The sequence below is a fragment of the Adiantum capillus-veneris genome, chromosome 13 (assembly GCF_014529385.1).
Source record: "Adiantum capillus-veneris isolate H3 chromosome 13, ASM1452938v2, whole genome shotgun sequence".
NCBI classification, from domain to species: domain Eukaryota; kingdom Viridiplantae; phylum Streptophyta; class Polypodiopsida; order Polypodiales; family Pteridaceae; genus Adiantum; species Adiantum capillus-veneris.
In genome coordinates this window covers 136,537,175-136,554,135 of record NC_140943.1, presented here as the reverse complement: position 1 = coordinate 136,554,135, position 16,961 = coordinate 136,537,175, and the positions used below count along the sequence as shown (strand labels likewise).

The 16,961-nt window shown below is 51.8% G+C and overlaps 1 protein-coding gene across 1 annotated transcript in view; it reads right to left on the bottom strand.

Annotated features, from left to right (window-relative positions):
• Positions 1-16,961, bottom strand: part of LOC147444924 (grpE protein homolog, mitochondrial-like) — a 71,150-nt gene that overhangs the window by 1,338 nt on the left and 52,851 nt on the right. The gene's annotated exons all lie outside the window — the stretch shown is intronic.

Genomic DNA, 16,961 nt, shown 5'->3' with positions numbered 1-16,961 from the left:
TCACTGTGTCTCAGGACTGCTCCTTCAAATTGGTGGGGGAATAGAGGGGCAGGTAGAATCGCAGAAGCTGGATGGACTCTCTCTCTCTCTCTCTCTCTCTCTCTCTCTCTCTCTCTCTCTCTCTCTCTCAAGGTATCATCAAGGTCATCAAGGTTCACTCTGTTGAGGCCTATGTATGACCCTTACTAGTCGTAGGCACTTGAGGAGGCCACTCAGAAGTCCACAGAGTAAGAGAGCAGACCGGCGCCTTCAACTCTGCAAGCACAGGAAGAATCACTGTGTCTCAGGACTGCTCCTTCAAATTGGTGGGGGAATAGAGGGGCAGGTAGAATCGCAGAAGCTGGATGGACTCTCTCTCTCTCTCTCTCTCTCTCTCTCTCTCTCTCTCTCTCTCTCTCTCTCTCTCTCTCTCACCGAGACCGCCGCTAGTGTGGGTGCACACGTGCATCTAGCGACTCCCTTACGGACGACTCCCCCACACGCCCAACTGCCGCGCCCGCTGCTAGGGTGGGTGCACGCGTAAATCTAACCCCCTTGCGGACGGCGATCAAGCATGAGGAAGACGAACGATAAAGCCAACCCCCTAGAGGATGTCATTCAAAAATGCAAAGAGGAAATGACGGAGACCATTACCAAGATGAACTGCAATCTCTGGGGCACAATAAACATGCTCGAAGGACGTGTGCTGATCCAAGAGAGCAAGATAAGCACGCTGGAAGACCGAGTGACAACCCAAGAGGAAGAGATCGCATCACTCAAGAAAGAACTCGCCGAAGCCCGATCAAGAAACACACTGGAAGAGGGCGAATTGCAACCCTCAGTAATCGAAGAAATCAACACGATCAAGGAACAAGTACGGGCCATCAAAGAGGGAGAAGAACAGCACAAAGAAATGACGACTTCTTGGGTGGATGTTCTTACCAAAACCCAACAGAAGGCAGACGAAGCCGAGAAATGGATCAAGGTGGCCAAGAAAGGAAAAGACAAGGAGATAACGCCCACGTCCACACCCAACAACATCATTAACCAGACACTAGAGGAGGAGCAGAGGAGAAGGGTGTGCGCTTTACATGTGAGAATTTGCGGTCTTAAAGACAAAGGCAAGGTGGACGAAGAAGTAAAAGAACTCACAGCCTTGATGGGGATTCATGAGCCGACACACACAAGGGCATGGAGAGTGGGCAACATAAAGAAAAATGGAGGCAGTAGAGAAACCTCAAAAGAAAGAGCACTCATCCTCCGTTTTCCCTCCATGGAAGCAAAGAAGTCATTCTTGAAGAAAAGACCAACTCTTAAAGAGACTGGCATCTTTCTCGGGGATGATCTCACCCTCTCGCAGATCGCTCATATGTAGGAAGTAATGCCGGAGATTAGAGCGGCAAGGGGAAAAGGCAAGATTGCTTTTTACCGAGACGGAAAAGTGGTAATACTTGAGCGACGCTCCACATGACAGTGCGAGACTTATGGGACCACACTCAAAGTAGCTGCCTGGAACTGCAATGGATCTATGCGTCTTGATGTGGGTGCTTTTGAGGATAGCTTTACTGGAAGAGACATCATCTTCTACTCTAAGACACACTAGGCCCCTGAGTGGATACAGGCGGGAGACAGCCTACAGACAGGAGACACGCTCAGAGCACAGAGGGCGGGGCTCGGGGGGAGTGGCAGTGTTATTTAGAGAGGATCTGCAGCCACTGATACATATAGCCCGCAGGGATGAACAGGCTAGGTACATGTGGGTGAGATTGAAAGCAGAGACAGGCAGATATCTCTACCTAGCTATTTGCTACTTTCCCCCGAGTACATCAGTTTATGCATCACCCAGAGGACAGTCCCCTTTCTCTATTCTAGATGATGACATATGGGAGTTCTCTAGAGATGGTGACATTATCATACTAGGGGACTTCAATGCTAGGACTGCCCATCACCAGGCAGTGTTTTATGATACTTCAGAGGAGATGCTAAGAGAGCTAGATGTCATGGAGACGGGCCTGTCCAAACTATCACACGATGTGGAATATACTGAGTATGGGCGACACCTGATAGACATGGGCACTGCACATGGATTGGCCATCTTGAACGGCCTACAGAGATTTCCTGCTGCGGGAGGTTTTACATGCTTCCCACACAGGCATGGAGCCAGCACAGTGGACTAGGTCATGGCACAGCCGAATCTCATCTCTAGTATCCAGGATCTCACAGTTGGGCCCAGACCGGTCGAGGTAGCAGTAGATCATGCTCTGGTGTCGATGACCATCTCTTTCCAGTTCAGTGTAGCACACAGGCCACGGGTAGCAGTCCCTACCCATCTCTACCAAAGAGCAATGATCAGATAATGGAGCTTTAAAGAACTTAGGGTTAGCTTTATTAAAGAACTCCAAATGTTAGTGTTGAAAGTCCTTAGACCTAGGACCTTTAGGTACTTCAGACCTTAGGCAAGCTAGGCGTATGCTTGAGGTGCTTATCGTGCTTGAGTTGACAAAGAGGCTTAAGGTGTTTGTCGTGCTTAAGCTGATTAAGGTGCTTGAGGTGCTTGTCATGCTTAATGATTAAGGTGCTTGAGGTGCTTTATGTCTAAGGTGCTTGATGAACACGGTGTTTGAGGTGCTTGAAAGTCAACAAGGAGCCTACAAAGGAGGGGGCGAGTCCTAGAAGTAGGGATGAGAGAGAACACACTTACCCTCTTCACAAGAGGCATAAAGGACACATGTCAAGCCCCTAGCTAGGTTTCCCTCATAATGTGCCTAAAGCCTATTGGATGGCCTTTAGGGAGGTCCAATGAGAATCTAGATGCATGTAAATAATTAAATAAGCTCTCTCTCTCTCAAAGGGGAAAAGGACACTTGTCCAAATGCTACCCTTATTTCTTGATATGACCATAGCTTGTGATTGGTTAGGCTTCGCAAGCACTAATAGGGTTCAAGCTAGAGTAAAGAGAGAGAGGGGTCGACGAAAGCAAGGAGAAGTCCTCCTTTTTTCACATTGTCACACACACACACACACACACACACACATTCACACATTCTCTCATGTGCTGAGCAAGAACTTCATCTCCTTCTCCGGGAGACGGATTCTGTACACATGGACGGGATCTACATATGCTTATGCACTGAGGACCCGGGGCGACCTTTGGAGGACCTAACTACTATACTGACACAGACATTGCATGAGGCAGCAGCAGAGGCATACCCACACACCCAGCCTAAGCAGAGCCGCCGATCAGGACGCATGCCCCAGAACAGCTGGTACGATGAGGAGTGCCGCCAAACTAGAGCCAAACTTCAGAGGGAGGTGCTTTTGGGAGATGTCACTCACAAACAATCACAGATTGACTTCCGACGCCTGGTACGGCGGAAGAAGAGAGCTTTCATGGCTCGACTCGAGCAGGATCTATATCAGCTATTCTTGAGTCAAGACTCGCGGGAGGCATGGCGGCTCTTTCATGAGCAGTCCCCCCCCCCCCCCCCCCCCCCCGCGCTATTTCCTCCACAGAGACCTGGGGTCAGTACGCATCATCCTTGTACACAGTACCTGGACAACCGCCCCTCCCCAACCCCCCCGACCCATGCCCACACACATGTGCTTTTTTCACCGCTGAGATGGTGAAGAAAGCCATTAACAGGATGAGGACTGGGAGAGCATATGATCATGATGGCTTAGTCGCTGAGCATTTCATGCATGCCAAAGACCTACTAGCAGAGCTTCTAGTAGTTATGTTTAACCGTGCCATGTGTGAAGGCCTACCGGACACTTGGAGCCTATCTACGATCGTACCTATCTTCAAGGCAGGAGACCGCATGGAGCCTGGGAATTATCGCACTATTATGATTGGGCACACACTGGCACGGTTGTATGCATCCATTCTTGAGCAACAGCTAAGTAGATGGGCAGAGAAGAAAGGCATGCGTGCAACTGGGCAGGTAGGGTTCAAGAGAGGCTTCTCTACTCTTGACCATATCTTCACACTTAGGGCCATCATCGAGGAAGGCAGATCTCATGGGAGACGGATCTATTGTAGCTTTGTGGACTTCCGCAAAGCTTTTGACACAGTACCTAGAGCTAGATTGATGCGCAGATTACAGGAAATGGGAGTACCCACAGAGCTCATTTGGGGGATCATGGCATTGTACAGATCAGTAGTAGGACATGTACGCACCCCGGAGGGACTTTCTACACCGGTTCACTCAACTATTGGGGTGAAGCAAGGCTGCCCGCTCTCTCCTACTCTTTTCGGTATGTATGTGGATGAGGTTTCTGACTACATTGACAACGATGGGGATATAGGTGCTCAGCTGGCAGGGACATGGATTCCACTTCTGTTATATGCTGATGATATTGTGTTGATCTCCAAATCCCCAGAGGGAATGCAACAACAACTGGATACTCTGCATACGTTTGCCCACGAAAGTGGTTTGTCTGTCAACCTGGGTAAAACCAAGGTTATGGTGTTTAATACCACCCCACAGTGGATCAAGAGGTCAGCACCTACATTCACATACGGCCAGGAGACTGTGGAGTACACAGACGCTTACACTTACCTCGGAGTGGTTTTCAACGGACCTACATTCTCACTCAGAAGAGCAGCAGAGACCAGACTAGCTAGAGCCCACGCAACATTGGGTAGATTGGAGAGGATGTGTTCGCAGGTTCAGTTTCAGGAGCCCCGGACGAAGCTCTGGCTCTTTGACACCTTGGTGGCTTCAACATTGCTCTATGGGGCCGAGATATGGGGACCTTCTTTGGATCACCACGGGAGGCCGAGTCGCACAGACGGATGGGGGAACATGGAGAAACCTCTCGTCTCTATGATCTCGCGGCTCATTAGAGCCAAGGCATCAGTACCACGGGCCATTATCCGCGCAGAGCTAGCGGCTCCCCCACTAGTGGTGGAGGCGCTCACCAGATCAGTCTCCTTCATAAACCGCACATGGGAACTTCCCAGAGACAAATATGCTCGCATAGCACTTGAGTGATTTTGTGATAAGCCACCCATTTTTGCTTAGTTTTTTGCTTAGCTCACATCGACCAGTCTAGGATCCCATAGTATATATCTTTGTTTTAAACTGTTGTTAGGTTATTTTCGTTACTCTGACTTTGTATCAGATCCACCACCTTGTAACTTTCTGGTCTCATAGGTCACTATGGCCTTTTGAAGACGTTAATATAACATCTCTCTCTCTCTCTCTCTCTCTCTCTCTCTCTCTCTCTCTCTCTCTCTCTCTCTCTCTCTCTCTCTCTCTCTCTCTCTCTCTCTCTCTCTCTCTCTCTCTCTCTCTCTCTCTCTCTCTCTCAAGGTATCATCAAGGTTCACTCTGTTGAGGCCTATGTATGACCCTTACTAGTCGTAGGCACTTGAGGAGGCCACTCAGAAGTCCACAGAGTAAGAGAGCAGACCTGCGCCTTCAACTCTGCAAGCGCAGAAAGAATCACTGTGTCTCAGGACTGCTCCTTCAAATTGGTGGGGGAATAGAGGGGCAGGTAGAATCGCAGAAGCTGGATGGACTCTCTCTCTCTCTCTCTCTCTCTCTCTCTCTCTCTCTCTCTCTCTCTCTCTCTCTCTCTCTCTCTCTCTCTCTCTCTCTCTCTCTCTCTCTCTCTCTCTCTCTCTTTTGGAAAAATCAGGGCTGTATATTACTGAGTACAAGATAATCCCCAGCGGATGCCAAAATAGCCTATCATGTGGGGTGTACAAGCTGAATGTAAGGTTGAGAGCCACTACAGTGACAACTCGACTAGAATAATCTCATGGTGGTCTGTATGAAGAGTGGAGGAGGAACCACTGAGGAGGCGCATAATGCCATGTAATCTGTCCACCTGTAAGTGTGAAGAAGAGTGGAGATCTTGCCCAACGCCGAAGGAAATCAAATCGACGAGCCTCGGCTGCTCTAGATGTACCTGAGGAAGAATCCCACTGCCAAATGAGGGTGTGAATGATGTCCAGCCAAATGGCAGTGAGGATATCCGGAAGGAGCTGAGGTGCCGCACTGAGAATATGAAGACAACGAGCTCTCCAAACATTCCAGAGTGCAATGCTAGTGATGACTGAGAAGATTTCATCACGTGTCTGAGGATCCCCCTGCCAAGCAATCTGTGGTAACATAGCCAAAGTCCCTCGTCGGTAACCAATCGTGGTAAGCATAAGAGCTGGATCTGTGTCTGAGCCCTCGTAGAAAAGATGCGGTCCGGGCATCGGCATCAACCAGGAAACAGATCCCCAAGTGAGAAATCCATGCTGAACACCAGCTCAGCTAAGTAAAAAGCAAACTGCTAGCCAAACTGCACGAGAAGACGAGCATGACCAAAGGCAGTGCGCAGGTGACTCACGTAGATGCAAAGAACAGCAAGTACATAACGGATCGTGACCCATAGAAGCTAACCAAGTCCCAACTGGAAGTCCTACATGTGCAGTCATCCAGAGGAAAAAGGAAATACGACGAGCCACATGTAAATCCCAGATGGCTGACCAAAATTGCCGTAGATAGGCATGTGAGAGACCTGAATGTAACCAGAAACGCATACGAGTGGGCTGCTCTGGGTGCTGTCTCATCAATGCGAATCTTCCAATTCTGACTGTATACTCAAAGAATGATACATGTGCACCGGTGGGGTTAGAGTGAGGCCAATGCCACTCTCCTGGGTCCCAATAAAGCTGAGATAGGGCACGACCCTCCCACACCCAAAGCCTCTCTCTCTCTCTCTCTCTCTCTCTCTCTCTCTCTCTCTCTCTCTCTCTCTCTCTCTCTCTCTCTCTCTCTCTCTCTCTCTCTCGGTATCATCAAGGTCATCAAGGTTCACTCTGTTGAGGCCTATGTATGACCCTTACTAGCCGTAGGCACTTGAGGAGGCCACTCAGAAGTCCACAGAGTAAGAGAGCAGACCAGGAAGAATCACTGTGTCTCAAGACTGCTCCTTCAAATTGGTGGGGGAATAGAGGGGCAGGTAGAATCACAGAAGCTGGATGGACTCTGTGTGTGTGTGTGTGTGTGTGTGTGTGTGTGTGTGTGTGTGACACCATTTCCCTCCTTAAAAACAGGTCTTGAGTTCAACTCTCCTCGTCGGATAGATCTTTAAGGTCTCTTGGGATAGTTTCCCACAACGTTAAAATACTACTCTTCACGGGAGTGTGTGTGTGGGTGTGGGTGTGGGTGTGTGTATGCGCTAATAAAACGAGGAAAATGGTATAACCTTTCTATCACCTAAGTGTGGTAGATTGGTTATGCCATGTCCCTCTTGAATAACTGGTCTTGAGTTCAACTCTCCTCGTCGGATAGATCTTTAAGGTCTCTTGGGATAGTTTCCCACGCCGTTAAAATACTCTTCTTCACGCCGCACGGGTGTGTGTGTGTGTCTGTGCTAATAACAGGAGGAAAATGGTATGACCTTTCTATCACCCAAGTGTGGTATATTGGTTATGCTATTTCCCTCTTGAATAACAGGTCTTGAGTTCAACCCTCCTCGTCGGATAGATCTTTAAGGTCGCTTGGGATAGTTTCCCACGACGTTAAAATACTCTTCTTCTTCTTCTTCTTCTTCTTCTTCTTCTTCTTCTTCTTCTTCTTCTCTCTCTCTCTCTCTCTCTCTCTCTCTCTCTCTCTCTCTCTCTCTCTCTCTCTCTCTCTCTCTCTCTCTCTCTGGTTTTCTTTTTTTTTTTTTTTGCAAAAAAAGGGGGCTGTACTTTGTGTACATAGGAGACCTCGGGAGATGCTCAATGGCCTATCACCTAGAGGCAATCCAAAAGAGAAGTGACAATATGTAGGCTATGTGAACATCAAGGTGGTTTGTACCATGAATGTAGAATGAACCACTGTGGGGGTGCATAATGCCATGTAATGTGACCCTGATCCCAATGGTAAAGAACTGACAACCGTGCCCATGTGTGGAGAGAGACACATCGACGCTGCTCTGCTGCCCTGGAGGGGCCAATTGAAGAATCCCACCGACTGCGAAGAGTATGCAGCAACTCTGTCCAGATGGCTATCAAACTGGTGGACGTATGGGAGGCATGTGAGCCCAGAATTTGGGCACGTCAAGCAACTGGTCTCACAAGACGGGCACCATGTGCCAAAGGAAAACAGCAGACGGAACACTTTAAGCACTTCAATAACAATTGAACTGAAAGAGAGACACGACACGGGGAGTGGCGAAGTTCCACCCCATAGAGTATTGGCCTTAAACCTTGGCGCCCCTTTCGGTATTTCTTTATATTACTTGAACTCAGTACAATGCCCGTACTCCACCCTCCCCCCTCCCCCCCCCCCCACCTTCGCCCTCGCGCTGCCCCAGCTGTGCGCTGCCTGCCTGCGCGCTGTCTGTCTGCCCCCCTGTGCACTGCCTGCCTGCGCGCAGTCCAGCCAGAGCGCAGCCCCGCCCGCTGCCACCCCGTTTTTTCGCTGCCCGCTGCCCTCGCTGCTCCAGCCCCATATCCTCACCCCCCCCCCCCCCCCCCCCCCCCCGAAGGCCTCGTTTAAATTGCTTGGCAGAGGATTTTCAATTGTTTCTTCTCCTTGCCGAGCTCTCAAGCGGTAGCCTTCACATCCGCCTTTCTCCTTCAGAGCAGCAGACACTAATGGAGGCTCATGCTCCGCCCCAGAGGGACTCCTCCGAAGCCCCCTCGCCCGACTCCGCTGAGCCCACCATTCGACTTGCTCTTTCGCCGACAGAGCAAGCGAGCCTAGCCGCAGAGGTAGAGCGTCTGCAGGCGACCTCGGTCATTTGCAAGATTCTCGGCACCCGACCCAGCAGAGGAGAGCTGCGTGACCTTCTCCAAGCCCGCCTTCTCGCAGAGGTGGGCAAGATTTTGGATGTCCAGATTCTCGGACGGGGGTACTACTAGATTGATTTCGAGACCTCCGAGATGGCTGCCAAGGTCATAGCTATGAGTCCACTGGCCATCCGAGCATCACGCGCCCACTTTCGACAGTGGCGTCATGGTTTTGACCCGACTTCGGATGTGCTAGTAGAGGAGGCAGACATCCCCATCTCAGTCTGCTTTCCGGGTTTACGGAGGGAGTACCTACCACTTCTCTCCAGGATTGGCTCCGCCATCGGGACTGTCCTGGAGACACCTCGTACGGCAGCATCAGTAGCTACCAAGGCGGCTGGCATCCCCTCGGTTCGAGTTTTGGTCAGAGATACCCACACGCTCCCGAAGGTCATCCTTCTGCCTCGGGTGAGTGGGGGTTGGTTTAGACAGAGTGTGGAGTACTCGGGTCTTCCAAACCAGTGCTTCATTTGCAGACAGATGGGCCACCTAGCGAAGGCCTGCCCACGGAGGAGGCCACAACCTCAGCCTCAGCCTCAGCCTGCCAAGGCTGGGCCGCAGCCGCAACCAGAGGCACAGCGCACAAATTCAGAGTCACCCTCTGAGCCTGGGGCTCCAGCGGAGGAGGGGTGGCAGCAGGCCCGTGGCCGGCGACGCCAGGGGCCACAGCGACAGCCTGACACTCAGAGTGGCCCTCAGGTACCCACTCAGCAGCAGTGGGTTCCCACGGGGAACCGCTTTGGTCCTCTTGAGCAGGAGGAGCCCCCTACGCCAGCCTCCACCTCCGCTTCACCCTCGCCAGTCGCCCCCCCTTCAGAGTTCCCCTCCTCCTCCTCATCCCCCCCCCCCCCCCCCCCCCCCCCCCCTGCCCTCTGCTCCCGTCCACTCCCCACCTCGCCCCTCTACCTCTTTCGCCCCACCCCGCTTTCCCTCCCCCCCGCCCCCTCCAGCTCCCTCTCCCCCCCCTCCTGCTCCAGTTCCACAGTCGACTCGAGAGACTGGTCCCTCGCCGGCGGCTAGGAGATCTTTTGGCAGCGCCTTTGCCACGAGTCGCCTAGCGAGAGAGGGTCAGCCCTTCTTGCGGCCCCCTCTGCAGATTCAGACATCTTCCCTTGCAGCTATCCCTCGTGGTCTGACGAGCATCGACCTCCGCCGCCGCTGGGATTTCTTCGACTACGGGTTCACTCGCTTTCTCGGCGATTCCGCAGCAGACCATGAGGCAGCCTACTTCAGGGTCCATGCTTTGTTCCTCGCCGCTAGGGGGACAGAGGCCTTGGACTCAGCAGTTGGTTTCTCCTTCCCCCTCTGTGGTAGGACCGAGACAGAGTGGTCCCTCGACTCAGTGGTGGGATGGTTGCATACACAGGTTCTCGAGTTCTCTCACCACATGGGAGAACTTGGAGTTACAGATCTACTGCAGACGTTGTGGCCATTGGCCAAGTTTACGGTGACACCCCCAGACTCAACAGGATGTCGGCACATTGTGGTGTACTTTTTTGCTGATACGCAGTGTTTGCCTTGCTATGTATACATTCATGAGGACTCTTGGACAGAGGAGGTTGCTTTACGCACGACTCGCTCTGCTTGGGATTGGACTAGGCACTCACTACAGTCTCGCCTATCTAGAGGACGCTCGGATGCGGATTACTCCCCATCCAAGCCAGCCTCGAAGATAGCCCGTCTTGCTACTGCGGCAGCATCTGTTCTCTCTCGCTCCCCATGAGGATCGTCTCGTGGAACGTGCACGGACTAGGTGGGCCCCAGTTTCAGCGACAGCGGGGCTGGTTGCGACAGGAGCTTCAGCGTTGCCTTGTGGGAGGAGAGATCGATCTCCTTATGCTACAGGAGCACCATCTGTCTGAGAGCCGCATTCGGCGATGTGGTCACATTTTGCGTGGACGATATGATACCTTTTGGTCAACTACTTTTGGACCTGGAGGCATCCAGGGTGGGGTATGTATGACTATTGCAGACTCATTGCAGCAGGCCATTGTGGGCACAGGGATTATTGTGCCAGGCAGGGCTCAGTGGATTACTATGCAGGTTCAGGGTGGCCTTGTCGGCTTCCTGAACATCTATGCGCCCAATGTGGCGAGTGCTCGCGCAGAGTTTTGGTCACAGATTGTTGAGTCTTTGCCACAGGCTGACCATTGGTGTGTAGGTGGGGACTTCAACATGTTGGAGGACCCTTCTGACACGATTGGAGGCGGCCATGCTACTGTGCATGGAGTCGAGTTAGCAGCTTGGGAGAGGTTGTGTATGACTTTGAGGGTCTCGGATACTTGGCAGCACTCTGGCTTTGTGAGGCCTCCAGAGAGTCTTGCCTTCTCTAGGTCGGACCGCAGAGTGGGTGGAGTGAATCTATCGCGGATAGATCGCTTCTACACTAGTGACCACTTCAGTGACTTGGGGGGATCAGTGGGCGTTCTGGCAGGGACCTCCTTCTCGGATCATGCACCAGTGATCCTCACAGTGGCAGACAGGCAGCGGAGTGGGAGCACGATGCTTCGCATCCCAGAGCGGGTCTTGTTGGACTCAGCACTCATAGAGAGGGTAGAGGCTCTTTGGACAGAGGGCATGGACAGCCAGGCTTTACCTGCAGACAGAGTGGCCTTAGGCCTAGCTCAGCTTAGCCACTTTTTTCTTCAGGAGTCTCTGGCTCGACGGGCTGCAGCAAGAGGAGGAGCAGCATCTCAGACGAGGCATTGCTTCACTACAGAGGATGCAGGAGCAGCATCCAGACAGTCCATGGTTGGAGGAGCAGTTACAACAAGCTCGACAGGAGCTTGCTTGCACAGAGGAGAGGCGTCATGAGTTTGCCTATCACCGACAGGCATCTCAGTGGACTCAGGTGGGTGACAGAGTGACAGGTGGTTTTTTTGAGACAGTGGGACCTCGGCACTCGCATGCCAAGGTCAATCAGTTGAGGAGACCCGATGGGTCAGTTGTTTGTGAGCCCGAGGATATGCGTGCAGTTGCTACTGAATTTTACCGTGAGTTATTGTCGGCTGAGCCCCAGTCAGAGCGGCAGGATGCATGCAGAGAGCAGGTTTGGGCACAGATGCCTTGTCTTGTGACTGAGGAGATGCGCCAGAGGCTCGAGATGCCTCTTCAGCTTGAGGAGCTACACACGGCTCTTAGGGCCCTACCTCGTGGTAGCTGTCCAGGTGAGGATGGGCTGACTCCCAGTTTCTTCTTGGAGTACTGGGACTTGCTGGGCCCAGATCTTTGTAGTGCCTTTCAATACATTCTGCACACAGGAGTGATGCCGGATAGCATGAGTGAGGGCCTGATTTACCTCATTCCAAAGGAGGGTGGCTCTTTGGATGAGATTCGACAGTGGCGCTCCATCACCATCCTCAACTCAGCCTACAAAATTCTTGCCAAGGATCTGAGTTTGAGGATTCAGCCACTTTTGGAGAGCCTTATACATGGGACTCAGACAGGTTTTGTCAAGGAACACAGTATCCTTGACAACATCTTCACTTTCTAGGAGGCTTCTGCCCTGGCACGGCTCCGTGGGGAGGACCTTGTGATTCTTCTTCTCGATTTTGAGAAGGCATACGACAGTTGACTGGGACTTTCTAGAGGGCACTCTACGCAAGATGGGCTTTTCAGATGCTTGGATCAGAGGGGTGTCAGCTTTGTACAGACAGGCTCACAGTCAGGTGCTTTTGGCAGAAGGTAGAGGGGAGCGCTTCATGCTCACACGCTCGGTCAGACAGGGTTGTCCTCTTGCCCCCTTTCTCTTTCTATTCTGTGCGGAGGCGATGAGCAGATTTTTGGTGTCACAGCAGGTTGGTCTAAGGGGCCTTGCACTCCCTATACGGGGAGTTGAGCTTCTGGACGTTGAGTTTGCCGACGACTCAGCCTTGTACTTAGAGGGCCAGGAGGCCAATCTACACAGATGTGAGCAGGCTTTGGCAACCTTCTGCTTTGCATCGGCCGCACTGATCAACTGGAGAAAGACAGTGGCTTTCTCGGTTGGCAGTGCTCCTGTGCCAGATAGGATGCCAGGTGAGGGTTTCAGGTGGATTCCTCCAGGGACTGCAGTTCGGTACTTGGGTTGTCATGTTGGTTTGGATTTGTCCCCAGAGCAGCAGATTGCTCCTCTTCTCCTGTCCATCAGGAGAATGCTGCTACATTGGAGCTCAGCACGACTTTCACTGGCTGGTAAGAGTAGTAGTTGCCAACCAGGTGCTGGCGACTATGTGGTACATCACTTCTTGCTGGATTTTCTCGAGTTCTTGTATCAGCCAGGTAGAGAGGCTCATCAGGAACTACCTTTGGTCAGGTCGTGACACTCAGATTGCCCGAGCCAAGGTGGCTTGGTCGGTCATCACACTTCCTTGTTCTCAGGGAGGGCTTGGGATCATTGATCCAGCATAGCAGAGCAGAGCCCTTCTTGGGAAGTTCATCGTCAGAGGACTTCTTCCAGGCGAGGAGCCCTGGAAGGAGTTCTTGCTGCAAAGGCTTCGTGCCAGGGTGCCTCAGTCAGGAGGCCCTTGGCAACCTTCGACTAGATGGATCTTTACAGAGTTGCGCCGAGTTGGTTTGAGCAGGAGACTGGAGGACCGATTCGCTGTGAGTTTGCTTCGATCTTGGGAGCTCCTACGGCGTGGCCTAGAGCAGAGACAGCCGACGTGCACGGAGGAGCGCCTACGGCAGCCCCTCCTCTAGAACCCCATGGTTAGCACTTAGAGAGGCCACTTGGTTGGGAGTCGGCCTCATGTTTCTTGGGGTCCCATGGCAACAGGTCCAGCACGCTCTCTAGGTGACTGGCTAGAGTTCACAGGTTTGTCAGAGGATGTGCAGGGTGCCCAGCTACAAGGCATGAGAGGGGTGCAGAGCATGTGTCAGGACATCTCAGAGTCAGTTCCAATTGAGTGGCTCACGCCTCTCGAGCCAGTAGCACCCCGGTGGATGGGGAGCCTTCACACGACTGGAGGTTCTCATTTCAATCAGGGCCTGCTCAGAGACTGTCCCAGCCCTGTTCTTCGAGCTTCAGGGTGGGGGACGTTTACAGCGAGTTGCAGTATAGGCCCCGCAGGTAGCAGAGTGCTGTTTCCAGAGGATCCGAGTTGTGGGCATCTGTGGGAGGACTTGCGTCATAGACCCTGACCCAGCAGCTCTTGAGACTGGACACTGGAGGCTATGGGCTTGGGAGTGGTCCACTGGCACGAGTACAGTGGGATCCTAGTGAGTGGCTATGGAGAGACCCTTTCTCTTCTACAGACCGCCCAGGAGTCCCCTTCTTTCAGTACATTGTTCGGCTTGGACGCCACATACTTGCAGCACAGAGAGAGGCCCGCCCCGCTGCAGCACGTCATTGGCAGGAGGAGGGCCTCACAGTCGAGTTCTTGGCAGCTTTTTGGCAGAGGCTGTGGGACTCCAGACAGCCGAGGTGTGTCACTTTGTTCCAGTGGCTGGTTGCACACAGAGCCACAACAGTAGGGAGCTAGCTTGTGCATAGTGGTCTCTCGGCCGCATGTGCAGCCTGTGACCAATTGGTGGAGAGTCAGCGTCACTGTCTTTGGGACTGTCCCTCGGCCCAATAGGTGTGGCTATGAGTTCTTCGGCTGATGCCTGCCCTCTCCACGGCTCGACAGTACACTTGGGGGGCAGCGGCTTGGTCCACCCTCACGAGCCCGGCACTACAGTTTGAGCTATCTTCCACCAGCCGGATGATAGTGATGCAGGGGGGGCGACCTTCACTCCAGCCTGCTACAGAGCTTACTCCACAGGAGTGGTGCAGTGAGAGAGAGGAGTGTTGGGAGCTCATCAGTGGCCTAGCTCTCTGGTTCATCTGGCGGGCCCGCTGTTTCCGCATCTTTGAGGCTCGCCCTGTGCCACCAGCAGAGACTGTTCGTGACTTTTGGCTAGAGCTGATCCACACTCTCAGAGGAGAGCTTGAGGGACTACAGCGCAGCTCCGACCGCATGCGGGAGCACCGCGAGGCTTTCCTTCGACTCTGGCGCCCTGGGCCTTTCTACACCATAGTCCAGGGGGTGCTCAGATGGCACTACTATCCACCTGTGTGGCTCTTCCCTCCTCCCATCTCTTGATTTAGCCTCATTGTATATATGTTGTTCTTTCATTGGGAGAGTCTCCCCATCATGCTTGTTGTAGCCCTCTCTTGCAGAGGTGGATGTAGCCCTATGGGCAGTTTTCAGTAACTAATAGAAGGATCTTTTTCTCGGAAAAAAAAAAAAGAATGAGCCCTTTGCACATACTTAAAGGCAATTACATGAAAAGCAGTTAAACTCAAAAACGATTGGCCCAAAAGCAGGTGCTCAAAAGCTACCAGTGCAAAAGCAAGAATCCGTACAGCTCTGCCACGTCAGCAGCAAGCGTGAAACGCCAAAATCGTACAGTCTGCCACATCAACGGTCAGCGTGAAATCCAGAAATCCATACAACCTGCCACATCAGCATTCGGCGTAAAATCTGGAAATCGTTGCAACAGCTGCCACATCATCAGCTCGCAAATTAGCATGTGTGTGTGCGTGTGTGTGTGTGTGTGTTGGGTCCAGCTTTATTTTAATGCCTTTATGTCACCTGGTGCCCCATTGGACGAGGTCCCATAAGTTGGTGGGAACTTCTTCCGCTTCTATTGCTTCTGCTTCTTAGGGTTTAGGCCCCTCGGCTGGGATTTGAAGGTTGGCTCCGTTCTTCAGTGACTTGACATGTCGGCAGTTTGTGACATCCCCCCTTCTTGAAAGAAAGTAATCGTCCGCGATTAGAACATATCTATAAAACAACCCAAGTTAGCTCAAAAATTTCCGAGGGTCATTCCGAGGGACAATCCGAGGGACAATCAGTTTTCTCATTCCAAACCGGAGCTCTTGATTTCTTGGGTCGTTGGCTTCCCAGAAGAATCTCATCCAATAAGGAGTCTCATTCCAGATCAAAACTCTTGATATCCTAGGTCATTGACTTCCCAGAAGTATCTCAGAATATTCATTGGGTGGCACATCACAATGCAACACAAATGCTCACATACACGTGTTACAAGACATAGAAACATTAAGTCGCCGATGAACACTCCTCCCGCATAACCTAACAAGGTTCAGGCCGGGAGATATTCAACGACTCCCTAATCACTCCTCCCGCATAACTTAAAAAGGTCCGGGCCGGGAGATGTAGAGGCCTTTTACAACCAAACGCCCCCCAAACCGCAGCTTGCGTCGCTTGGAGGTGCTGAGAATAACCCCTGCTCAGACTTCTTAATACTCCTCCCGCATAACCATCGAGGTCCGTGCCAGGAGTAACAACAACTTTATTTTTTTCAAGCATTCAATACTCGCCTCGCAAATAACCACAAGGGTCCGGGCCATGAGTGTGTGCAAGCATTCTCAAACATCATTTCTCACTACTCCACCCGGGAGTAAATCACCAATCATTGAGACCAGTATTAAAACTAGAGTCAAACAATTCAAATCGGTACCAAGACAGGTTCAAAACAAATACCATCCATTTCAAACAAATTCCAAACAAGATCACCAAACAAGTTCTCAAACAAATTCTCAAACAAAACTCAAACTTAAAAAGCAATCTCGAGAGCAGCCAAGCTCGAAAAGTCAACTGACTTTCCACCCTAAAACCTGCACCAAAAATTAGGGTTAGATTCCTTCCGTAAGGTCATAGCCGACCACAGCATGGTCCATCAGCTCTTGGACAGACATTGTTCCTCTGGCGACGATGGTAGTCCCAAGACATAGCAATCACACTCGACCTCCAAGGTGATCACCTCGAGAAGAGACCTACTGAGAGATGTCGCGAAATTTCAAGTTATAATCTGCTAGGGTCTCCATGGCAAGCATTTCAGAATACCCGACTCTGCCCGAAGTTGCACTCCGAAGGAAGATGTCAAAAACCATAGAACTTTGAGCAAAAATTTTCATGAAAGCTTGCTAAGTCCTTGGAGTGTGTGACTTGTTAGCTATAGAGTTCCACCACTGCATGACACTACATCTGAGAAAAACAGCAGCTCAAAACAAATCTTGGATCCTTCTCTTGCAAGTGATCATTTTGGCTTATGCCCTGACAGAGCGATGAAGGCCCAATGCACGATGAAGTAAGGGTGGGAGTGGCTAATAAGTCCGGGGTCAGAGCACGAAGATTCTTAAAATAAAATTCCAATAGCCTTTGGAAGCGCCCGTTTGCTATGTCTGCTCTTTTGTAGGACCGGTATGCTTTAA